Source organism: Strongylocentrotus purpuratus, unplaced genomic scaffold, assembly GCF_000002235.5.
Source record: "Strongylocentrotus purpuratus isolate Spur 01 unplaced genomic scaffold, Spur_5.0 spur5_scaffold_7, whole genome shotgun sequence".
Lineage (NCBI taxonomy): Eukaryota > Metazoa > Echinodermata > Echinoidea > Camarodonta > Strongylocentrotidae > Strongylocentrotus > Strongylocentrotus purpuratus.
Window position 1 is genome coordinate 33,020,198 of NW_022145613.1, and position 10,780 is coordinate 33,030,977.

The window sequence follows — 10,780 nt, forward strand, 5'->3', positions numbered from 1 at the left end:
TGTTGTTTGGGGGGGGGGGGGTTGGTACGTACTAGTCTCTTATTAGTGTGGACTCTGTGGAGCCCTGCTGCCCTCATTTTAAAAATATTTTTGAATGCATTTAATCATTCAATATAGAGAAATGAAGAGGGATAAATGTGTTATAGTCTCCATGTTTTAACTACAACGTGTTTCATGAAATAAACATACCATCAGCACCTTGATATTATTAAGCTATCAGTATTTTTTCTTTTTAAATCAAATGGCCTAAATTATTTCAGTAGCTATTGTGACAGGTAGTAAGACTAGCATGACCATGTACACAGGACTGTAGTATGTTGCGGTGGCAATAGACTGTCAGTTATGTTCAGAACAGATGGAATATGGCTTGGATTAGCAGACAGCTCCTGGCTTGAATCATAGCGGGAGGTAGTCCAGGGTGACAGCGGATTGTCGCTAAATAGGTCTATTCAGGGTAACATTTCCTTGGTGTTCCATGCAGGCAGGCTTGGAACACTTGGCTTGTTTGTGTACAACGTTGGCAGAAAATGTTTGGCACCTAGTTTGGTTTACAACTGTTTTTTCTCTTTCTTCGTCATACCATGGACCTGCATGTATTACTACTACTACTACTTCTTATAGCTCCATGCTCATACGGCTCTGTAAAAATGAATAAAGAGTGTGTAGTAATCATGTACCCATTCCACTGTGAGCAGCTTTTGTCCAAAAAACAATAATACCAACATCCTCTTCTTTCTGTTGTTGTGCTTAATAATAATAATAGCTCACATTTATAATGCGCCTAATACTACGTTTCTAGGCGCGGAACATATTATTACCCCGGTCATCGGATTCAGGCTTACCCGCATACAAGGTATGCACATTCTCCACTCCTTGGGGAGCATTCCAGCCAGGCGTCTTTTACAAGCGCACACGTGCTAATCTAACCACATTAGCTTTCGCATCTTACCGGGTACCCATTTACACCTGGGTGGAGAGTGGCAAATGTAGATCAATGTCTTGCCAAAGGACATTAGTGCCGTGGTGGGACTTGAACCGCGAACCTTGTGATCCACAGTCCGGTGACATATCCACTCGTCCACGACACCTCTACATATGGTAAATGACCATATAATGTTGGACAAGAAGGCTTTAATATGTAAAGTAATCATAGCCTTTCCTTGATCTACATGTACATGCAGATCTGTGTGATATACAGTGTTTTCCCTGAACCTGAGTCTGCAATCGAGATCAGGGGGAGGGGCGCACTTACACACAACGCAGCGACAATAATTTTTGCATTTTTGTCTGCTGAGCGCGTATTGCACTCATAATCGGGGGATTCCAAGAGGGTAAATACCACCTCACACCCTTAGCAATCCCTCGTAGTTGTAAATAAAGGAATAGTCTTTTATATGCAGTAAAATAGAATTTCTGAGGGTCATATTGCATACATTGAGCAGCCAAATGTCGCAGTTTCAAAGTAGCCCTCACAAAGGGAATTTCATTTCAATTATGCTACATGTGGTACATTATAAATATAGGCCTGTACGTTTGTGTGATATATATAATGCAGAATCTTGTGCCTGCTTTTAATACCCATCCATTAACCTGCCCGAACCCCTCATTGATAAGTAATAAGAGAAGGAGAGCATCCCTGAGTGACCCTATAGCCCTCCTCCAACTCCAAGATGATCTCTCTTGGGGCTTTTAAGAAAATCTTCAATCAAATACCATTCAAGGGACTAATTTGGTTCACTAGGCTGTGAAATGAACAATCTTTGCAACAAAGATTCCTCAAACCTCGATACCAAACCCTTAGCAAAATCAAGTGAGAAGTGATTAGAGCAATAACAAATAGTCCGCACAATGATGTTGACGGCAAATATTTGTTGCCGTTGGCAGTGGAGCATTCCACAATAGAGGTTAATGATATATTTGAATAAAGCTTAAATTCAAAGAAGTAAGTGTGAATGCTTTGATTTTCGTTCATTTCCAACCGAACTTTGAGTTGTATAATTTATTTTATACATGTAGCCATAGTGTTTAAAATGTTTTTTGAAAATTAAATGCACAATTCTGATATGATAGTGGTATGGAGACCATAATATTCATTGTTGAATATATTTGTGATTGTTTATATTCTAAAGCTTTGGTATTTGAATACAAATATTTGTTGGAACATAGACAATTTAGACATTAAAGAAAAAACAATTGGACCTGACATGATATTAAAGATGATTTCAAGACTGTTGCATGTACATGTAAATGTATATCTTTACAAGAATATGGTAAATGACCATTATTTTGTCACTGACAATGACTTTTACACGTATAGACTTTTGACGAGTCTCATTACTTGTAACAATGTAATACTTCAGACCTGTTTACACGTTATATTTACAGTTAATGGCTGTGACTAATCAATGCATAATTAATGGTAAACCTGTCCAAACGGTTACATAACGCACTAGTCGTCGAGTTACATGTACCTCTGCCAAGTGCTGTGTACATCAGTACCTCAGCTAGTGTGTGGAGAAATTCTAAAAAGTGACATATGCAGGAATATGAAAAGCTAACACCAGGTTAACAAAACAAAATATGTTGTGATGAATGCATTTGTTCTCCTTCAAGTAGTTAGTGGATTTTAATAACATACAAATTATAGGGACATTACTTTTCAGAATCAATGCACAAAGATGGGAAAATTCATGTTATTGAGGTGATTAATAAAACCTTGAATAGACAAAAAACTGTTTACATATGGACACCTATGGAAGAAAAATATTTTAGGGGATCAATTACATTTGATATTTTTAGAAGGAAATACTGTCTTGCTCTGAACTCTGAAACAGGTAGCATGAACAAATAACAGTTTCCAAACTGGTCAATGTTGGGTTTGGGACAGAGACTAGCCCAAATATAGAAATATTGTATTTTCTATGGCTGCTGAGTCCGTGGTTGTGGTTGGGATATATTACGTTTGAAGGAGACCCGATTCTCCCTTCGTAGAACACCCCTCTATAACATGTTTTTCACTTACGCTGCAATATGTATGGCAAGCTAAGACAGGCTTGAGCACTGCTTCTGCTTACTCATCATACAGTACAGCTGGAGTAATAGATGAAATATCATGATGGCATATTTTGATTTGGAAAACCGATGGGTAGCAAGTGCAGGATAGTGTTTTCCATCAATTGAGTTAATTCCCATGTGCATGTTGTACTTGACCTTTGCATCAGAATGGCATATGTTGAGGTTGCTCTTATTGTTGTTGTTGTTTTTACTACAAATGTATACATGTACATGTATTTAGGCAGACACACCTGCGTCACTTGAATTTTAGTTATGATATCAGCAGCAAGATAGGCCTACAGGGATAGTGATTAGTCTATGTAATATAGAAAGAATTTTAATTTCTTAGACTCACAGAAGAAATCACATTTTTGGGTAAAAAATGAAATGGAAAATTCACCATCTTCATACATGTACATGTGTACATACATGTATGTCCAATTTGCTAAAATAAATTGTCAAATGATTATCTAAAGTGACCTTATATAAGGACATGTACTGTATGTACAGTAGTTTTGTAATCCAGGTATTTTTCCTTGATAAGAATATTCATGAACGTTGAACATTGTATACTGTACACTGTACTTGTACATTGTACGCTGGACATGAAAAGGAAATTTCACCATGGGATTCAATGTTGTTCAGTATGCAGGGTGCCATGTGTACAAGAATTAGGCCTAACAAGAATCTATTTCAAGTATTAAACATGGGGAAAGAAATCATTTCCTCTATTTTATTAAGTAATGTTTTTATCCTAGTGAAATAAGGAAGGTTCTGTATGATAGAATGCCTTTAAATTAATGCAGAGATTGAAACAAAATTTCATTATCGATATCTTCATATTTTCTCATTTTGATCAGGGATTTTTATTTAATCAAATACGATCATATTTGGACTTTTGAATATTGGAAATCCCTCAACACCCGGCTTCAGGAAGAAGACCTTCCTGCTCAGAACATAGCCTTCCAAGTCTGAAGAAAAAAATATATAATTCTGCTGTTGAAATGTGATACACCCTAACCTGGGATTCTAGCAGCAAACTGTGGGCGTCGTGTCCTAATGTGTCCATTCTTCAGCTGGCGCCCGGGTCCTCCAGTCCACAAATGTCACAGAGAGAGAGAGCAAAGTGCGAGCGAACTTTGAGACTTATGTTTGTGACCGCAGCAGACGAGGAGCAAAGCCTGATGGATTGTCATCTGATATTCGGAAATTCGCATTTATTAGTTTAACTACATTCAGCAGAAATTGGGTCCAGATACTGTGTCTTTGAACTTTGCATACAACAATCGACAATCTGCGTTTGACAATTTTCCACATTGCTGCTAGGTGTGAGTCCAGGGTAAAAGTGTTCAAGTCAGATAATGGTTGTTTTTTCATCGTGATTGCGGCTTGTGAAATAATTTTGTCCTTGACCTTCTCAATGCAGTTATTACAATAAAATGGAAGTCATTTTGGTTCATAATTGCAAACCTTGAACACTTTCAATCTCCATCTGGCTTTCCTGGTCTTTCCTGGTCTTTCCATCTTTCCATCTTTCCACAATATTGAATTTCAACTAGTGTCAAAATGACAAGTATGTGTATGAAACCTATTTCTAGGCCTATGGTGTATAGTTGCATCAATCACAGCATCATAATGAGGAAGATTCTTTCAAAATGAATGAAAGTAGTTATAAAATTGAAAATAGTAATAAAATCTGAAAGTAGTACATGTATCATGATTCATTCATGATTCATGTATGTGACAAGCAAAAACAAATAATATGAAAACAAAAAATTACAAAAAACAGGCGAGCTATTGAAGCTAACAACCTAACAACAACAACAGATTCAATCTTTGCCTAAACGCTTTTAATTTAAATTGTTTTAGATGTAAACGTGGAACAAATAAACTTCAAATTCAAACTTCAAGACCAAAGGTTATCACATTTTTGGAGCCATCTTTACCTCACCTAACCTTTTTAGGGGTGGGGCACAATTTGTTGGCACATTTTTATATTCTATAAGGTAGGCCAGAGAGTGCGTTGGGGGAGGGGGGGGGGGGGGTGCAGAGAGGTATTTCTATGTTTGTTTGATTGATTTTATTTCTGCGTTCAAAAAGATATAAATACAAATTCAGAGTACTCAAATTCGATCAATAACAAACACAATGAATAAAATGTTTACAAAAGTAATTGAATAGAAAATCATGTACAATTATATCATAGGATAAACATGTACGAAACATACAAATAAGAGGAGAAATATAGAGTAAATATTTTTCAATAAATTAGAGAGGTACTTTGAAAAGAGAGTTTTCAATCATTAATGACGTGTGAAATCTAAAATCCACAGAACAGGCTTCTTTGGTTTCGCTCAGTAATGGATACTGACTTGTACATGCATTTAGCTTAACATTTTCCCACTTAAAACATGCATACATGTATATTGACAGTTCTTTACAAACAAGTAAGTTTGTATGTCATTTGCTTTACATTTTTTCTGTTACATGAGTGCTATGCTTTTGATATTTTTTCAAAAATCATAAACCACAGTTTTTTTCTCCATGGTGGTTAGACTTGTGGTGTTGTTTTTCATCTTCATCAGCAATAGAATACCAGCGTATGACAGCGGAAAAAGCAGTTGGATTAAATCCATGTTGAGATGCTGTCTCCACCGAGATTGGATTTTGTAATACCATTATATGGTATTACAAGATTTGTGCTATTCTGCCTCAGGAATTTGGAGGATCAATTTCAGCCATTTTCTGAAATTGCCATGGCAATACCCCCAGCTTTCAATAAATGGCAAATGAGTTCATGACATGCAGTAGTCTTTCTCGTTCAGACAGTTTTCTGATCATGTAGGGCTCATGTACATGTACTTGACATGTTTAGTTCAGAATACTCAGGTTTGGGCTAACTTTGGGCATTTGTGTGGACATTCAACTCTTGCAAAGTTTAATGGACTATTAAAAGGTTTTTAAACGATTTTAATCACATGTAAGTGGAAATAGTACACCCATTTAAGCATATTCAAGATAAAGTGGAGATACAAATACGAACCCTGCAGGTTACAGTAGATAACGCTTTTCGATTGGGTAGTTGGACTAACATTAGTTAGGTTCACATGGCAGTCCATTAACTTTAGGTTTCAAGGTTAAGGTTACATGTAGGTTCAGGCAGGGACTGTTGTGCGGACACATTCATGGTTATGAAACTTTGAAGTTATAAACCATGAGCGAACTTGAGTCAAGCTCAATATCTACCGATCCTTGCTTGAATGTTTGTGACATGCAGGCACAAATAACGTCAAGGTTACACCAGCTTGTAGTTACAATGACTGCTTGCCCAGTGTCGGCCCACTTTAGAACTTTCAATACTTGTTGTTTTGGTCTCGTGTGAACTCTGGTTGTAATTGGATCGTTGTTTCGCACTTCGAAGTTTTACAAACTTAAAGTGTAAAACTGTGACAGTCCTGTGTAAACGTAGCTTGTATGGATCCTGCAAAAGGTGTCCAGAGGCCTGTTTTCATCAGCTAGAGATTGCCAAATAGCCCGTTATTTCTGATTTGGGAAATAATCCTGAAGTTACAAATTGTGTCTTCATCCGCTCGAAACGTAAACCCGAGTTCGAGAAATTAGCTCAAGATATTTTGCTCAGCGTTCGTGCATAGTGCGAGTCTTCAGGCTGGTGAAAAAGCACCAGACAAGTAGCGGGATATTTTGCCAAGTAGTGTGATATTTTGCAAACTATTTATCCCAAGATATCTTGGGATGATTATCCCGACCGAATCCCGCTAATTGCAACTTCGGGCTGATGACGACGCAAACTAACTGGATAATTTGCGATCGGATAGTTCAAATAGCGGGATATTTGGCAATCTCGAGCTGATAACAGGCCTCAAGAAGGCTAGAAGTAGAAAGGACATTGGTGAATCTTGCAATTTGATAGCATAGATTTGATAGATTTGATTTGGACTGCAACATAATACAATGCAGTTTGCGAGATAATAATGTACAACATACAACGTGTGGGTCAGACCCTTGCAGCTTCATGTACATGTATAGCATACTGATAAGCTAGTGAACATTGTTCAAATGCCTCTTACTGCATGCAAGTGGTCTCCGTAGACTTTCAAGAAACACCATTATCTCACTTCTGTCCTCCCCCCCCCCCCTATCACTTGCTTTTCAGTTTCTATCCTTTTCAGGTCCAATTATCATCTTTCCTCTAAAACAATTAGGAAAACATGCAACCCTCTGTGATTGTTCAAATTGAAATATACTGTAGCAAAAGAGTCTAGTAGGAACAACATATGAAACTCCTCATATTAAAATGCAAAATGTCACCAGATTATCATGAATCAGTAAAATAGGCACTCTGTTTTGGCCGACTTGGTGGGAATAGGTGAGAAAAAAACTTTGAGTACTGGAAATCTCTGATATACATGTAGCTTGTGAAGAATTAAAGAATATCTTTGGAAAACAAACAAACAAACAAATACTTAAACAATCTCTCAAGAAAATCTCATGTTTACCACAATAAATCCCCAGACAGCTACTGTATTTGTCGGGAAAACAAGCACTTTCATGTCTGAAGATCGAGATAGGTAGCATTAATAAAGATTAACAGTTTGACGATCTTTATCTAATATCATTTCTATTGTCTTATTTGTTTAGAGGTGATAGTCATGTGGTAAACACAACTTGAGTGGGCTGAACTTTCATTTGCCTACCCCACCTTCTCCTCCACTTTCTTCTCCATCTTTTCTTCCTCCTCATTATGCTTTTCTCATTTTCCATCTCCTCCTCCTGCTCCTCTCTTTCCTCCATCCTTCTCCTCCTCTTCCGTCCTTCTTCCTTCTCCCTTCTCCTCCTCTTCCATCCTCCTCCTCCTCTTCCTCCTCCTTCTCTTCCTCCTCCTTCTCCTCCTCCTCCTCCTCCTCCTAACCATGAAGCTTCTTGCTCTCTTCTATCTTCTCATTCTCTCTCTCCTTTACCTCTCTCTCTTCTTCCCCCTTCTCATCCTCCCCTTCACCTCCTCCTGATTGTAAAGCCGATTTAGGCGTACTGAAGATCTTCAGGTTGGTAGGGTTGTCTCAAGAGGCTGAATGGTAGCTCCCCGCTTTATGGGGGATCTTATAGGATAAAAAGCTGGGATTTATGAGAGGTCTGGTGTCTGATTTGCAGTATTGTTGGGCGACTGGGTGACATTTTCTGGGAGGCTTTCCGTTTGCCATCCCATTAGTGGGTAGATGCTGCCTCCAGTTTACCTGTAAACAGGTCATGGCGGGCAGGCCAGCGCGTTAAGTAGCACTCCCCCAAAAAGACAGAGGAGGCAAAAGGGATGAATGATGTAAATGAGATAAAGTGCACAAAGCTCTGTTGATGATACCTGCACAGGTCCGATTGTATGACATATCATTTATTTAGAGCTAGAAGGGAGTTAAGTCTGTGTAAAAGTATGAGATATAAAAAGTTAATGCCCTTATGGCTTTCAACTGATGATGAGTTCTGATGACAGTTGCCCTGTAGTCAATACGTAATCGTAATCCCAATCCTAATTTAAAATCAAAATCAAAATCAGTCCAAAACCCTTATCCTTACTACATATTTTTGACAATATAATGCTTGGGTCAGTTTTCATTGGAACAAAATAATGTTTGAGCTGCAGAAAGGCATATATGTATGTATAGAAGGCATCAACGGTCAAGAGCCCTTCTTGCAAAGAGAAGGTGCAGAAAGCAGGTAAGAAAATGGAAAGGAGAAAGAAGAAATTCAGGAAATTGTTACGAGAAGTCATGAATGTGAAGAAGAAAAAAATAAATGATCTGTTTTCAGGAAGTTTATGAACATGAAAAAGGAAGGATTTACCTAGTGCAAAGAAGGGTGACTTAAGAAGGATCATGACTGCAGAGATGAAATGGGATGAGGATGAGTAGAGAAAGATGGAGGATGGGAAGGAAGGAGGACGGGAATGCAAGCCTACGGGCAGCTGTAGTCTTACATGTAGAAGGTTGGTTCATATTGAGGTCATTTACATCATTGAAGATGGATTGAGGGCAGTGAGACAGCTCTTCAAATAGAATGAAGAGGTTAATCGTAGGGGTGGCCGGAGAGGGGAGGGGAGGGGGAAGATATAGGGGAGAGAAAAGATTTTAGAGGAGGGAAGATGTGGGTGGGAGAAGATGGAGGGGAGGGAGAAGAAAGAGGAGAGGGAGGGGAGGGAGAAGAGGTAGAGGGGGAGGAGAGCGAGGGAAGGAGAAGAGAGATGGGAGGGAGGAGAGAGAGAAGAGGGAGGAGAGGGAGGTGATGGAAAAGAGATCAAGGAGGGAAGATGTGGGAGTGGAGGGAGAAGAGGGAGGGAAGGAAGAGGTGAACAGGCTGGATAGGGACATATATAAGAGTAGGAAAAAGTACATGTAATAAAAGTAGTGAAAGTAAATGTAAAGATTCAATCTGAAAATGGAAGGGATAAGAAGGATTAGACCATCTTTATCCAATTGGAATTAATATTGCTCAAAGGAAGGATAAATATTAATCAAGGTTTTTCTTCTTCTGGCCGTGATAAACTGAAGATAAAAGTAATAGAGTCGGTGACAACAGCAAGGTATAATATATCATATTCTGCGAGCCCAAAGGGCATACTGCCTTTCTGGCTCTCAACAGACCGTGCTTGTTTTTTTACCAGACCAGAGAAAAGCAAACCCTTCTCGGCCTGTATATGTAGAAAATGCTGAAATAAGGCGCGTCTTCATCATCTCGAGATTGCCAAATAACCAGCTATTTGGGAAATAATCCCGAAGTAACAAATCACGTCTTCACTATCTCGAGATTCGACCTCGAAACTTGAAACGTGACCTTGAGAAATTAGCTTGAGATATTTTGCTCAGCGTTAGCGTGTATTGCGAATCTTCGGTCTATATAGTGAAGACGCACGGGACAAATAGCTGGATATTTTGCCAAATAGTAGGATATTTTGCAAACTATCCCAAGATATCTTGGGATGACAATCCTGACCAAATATCCTTCTAATTGCTACTTCGGTCTGATGAAGACGCAAATTAGCTGGATAGTTTGCGATCGGGATAGTTCAAATAGCCGGATATTTGGCAATCTCGAGATAGTGAAGACAGGCCTATAGAGGAGGATGGAAACTGAAAAGCAAGTGATAGGAGAGGGGGGGGGGAGGACAGAAGTGAGATAATGGTGTTTCTTGAAAGTCTACGGAGACCACTTGCATGCAGTGAGAGGCATTTTGAGATTGAGATCATGTAAAAGGTAAGGACTTGAAAGGAGAGAAAAGTGAAAATGGAGAGCTGTTGTTATTTGAAGAAATTGCATGAAGTCCCCTACAAGGAGAGTCTTCTTCAGATAAAAGCCACTTAGGTAAAGATGACAGAGGGGAGTGGGTGGAAAAGAAGGAGAGGGGAAGGGAATTTCATGTTTGTTTGCGAAATTAGAGCTTAATTTTATTTTTAAAAATGATAAAAGTTGAAAATGAGGGCCATCTCATATTGTTTTGGTATTTTCAATTAAACAGACAAGCCTCCAACTCTAAATCCTGTGTAAGAAAAATTCTGTTTTGGAATCAACGGATACAGATACCACTTGTCTGCTAAAAGCGCAATTGCCTTAACTCTGTTTTAAAATACATGTAGGCCCTTTTGAAGTAATAAACCTTGTGGCTAACAACAGATGATCTCATATGTTGTTAGCCAGAAAGTGAGCCAGAAGTGAGGCACCT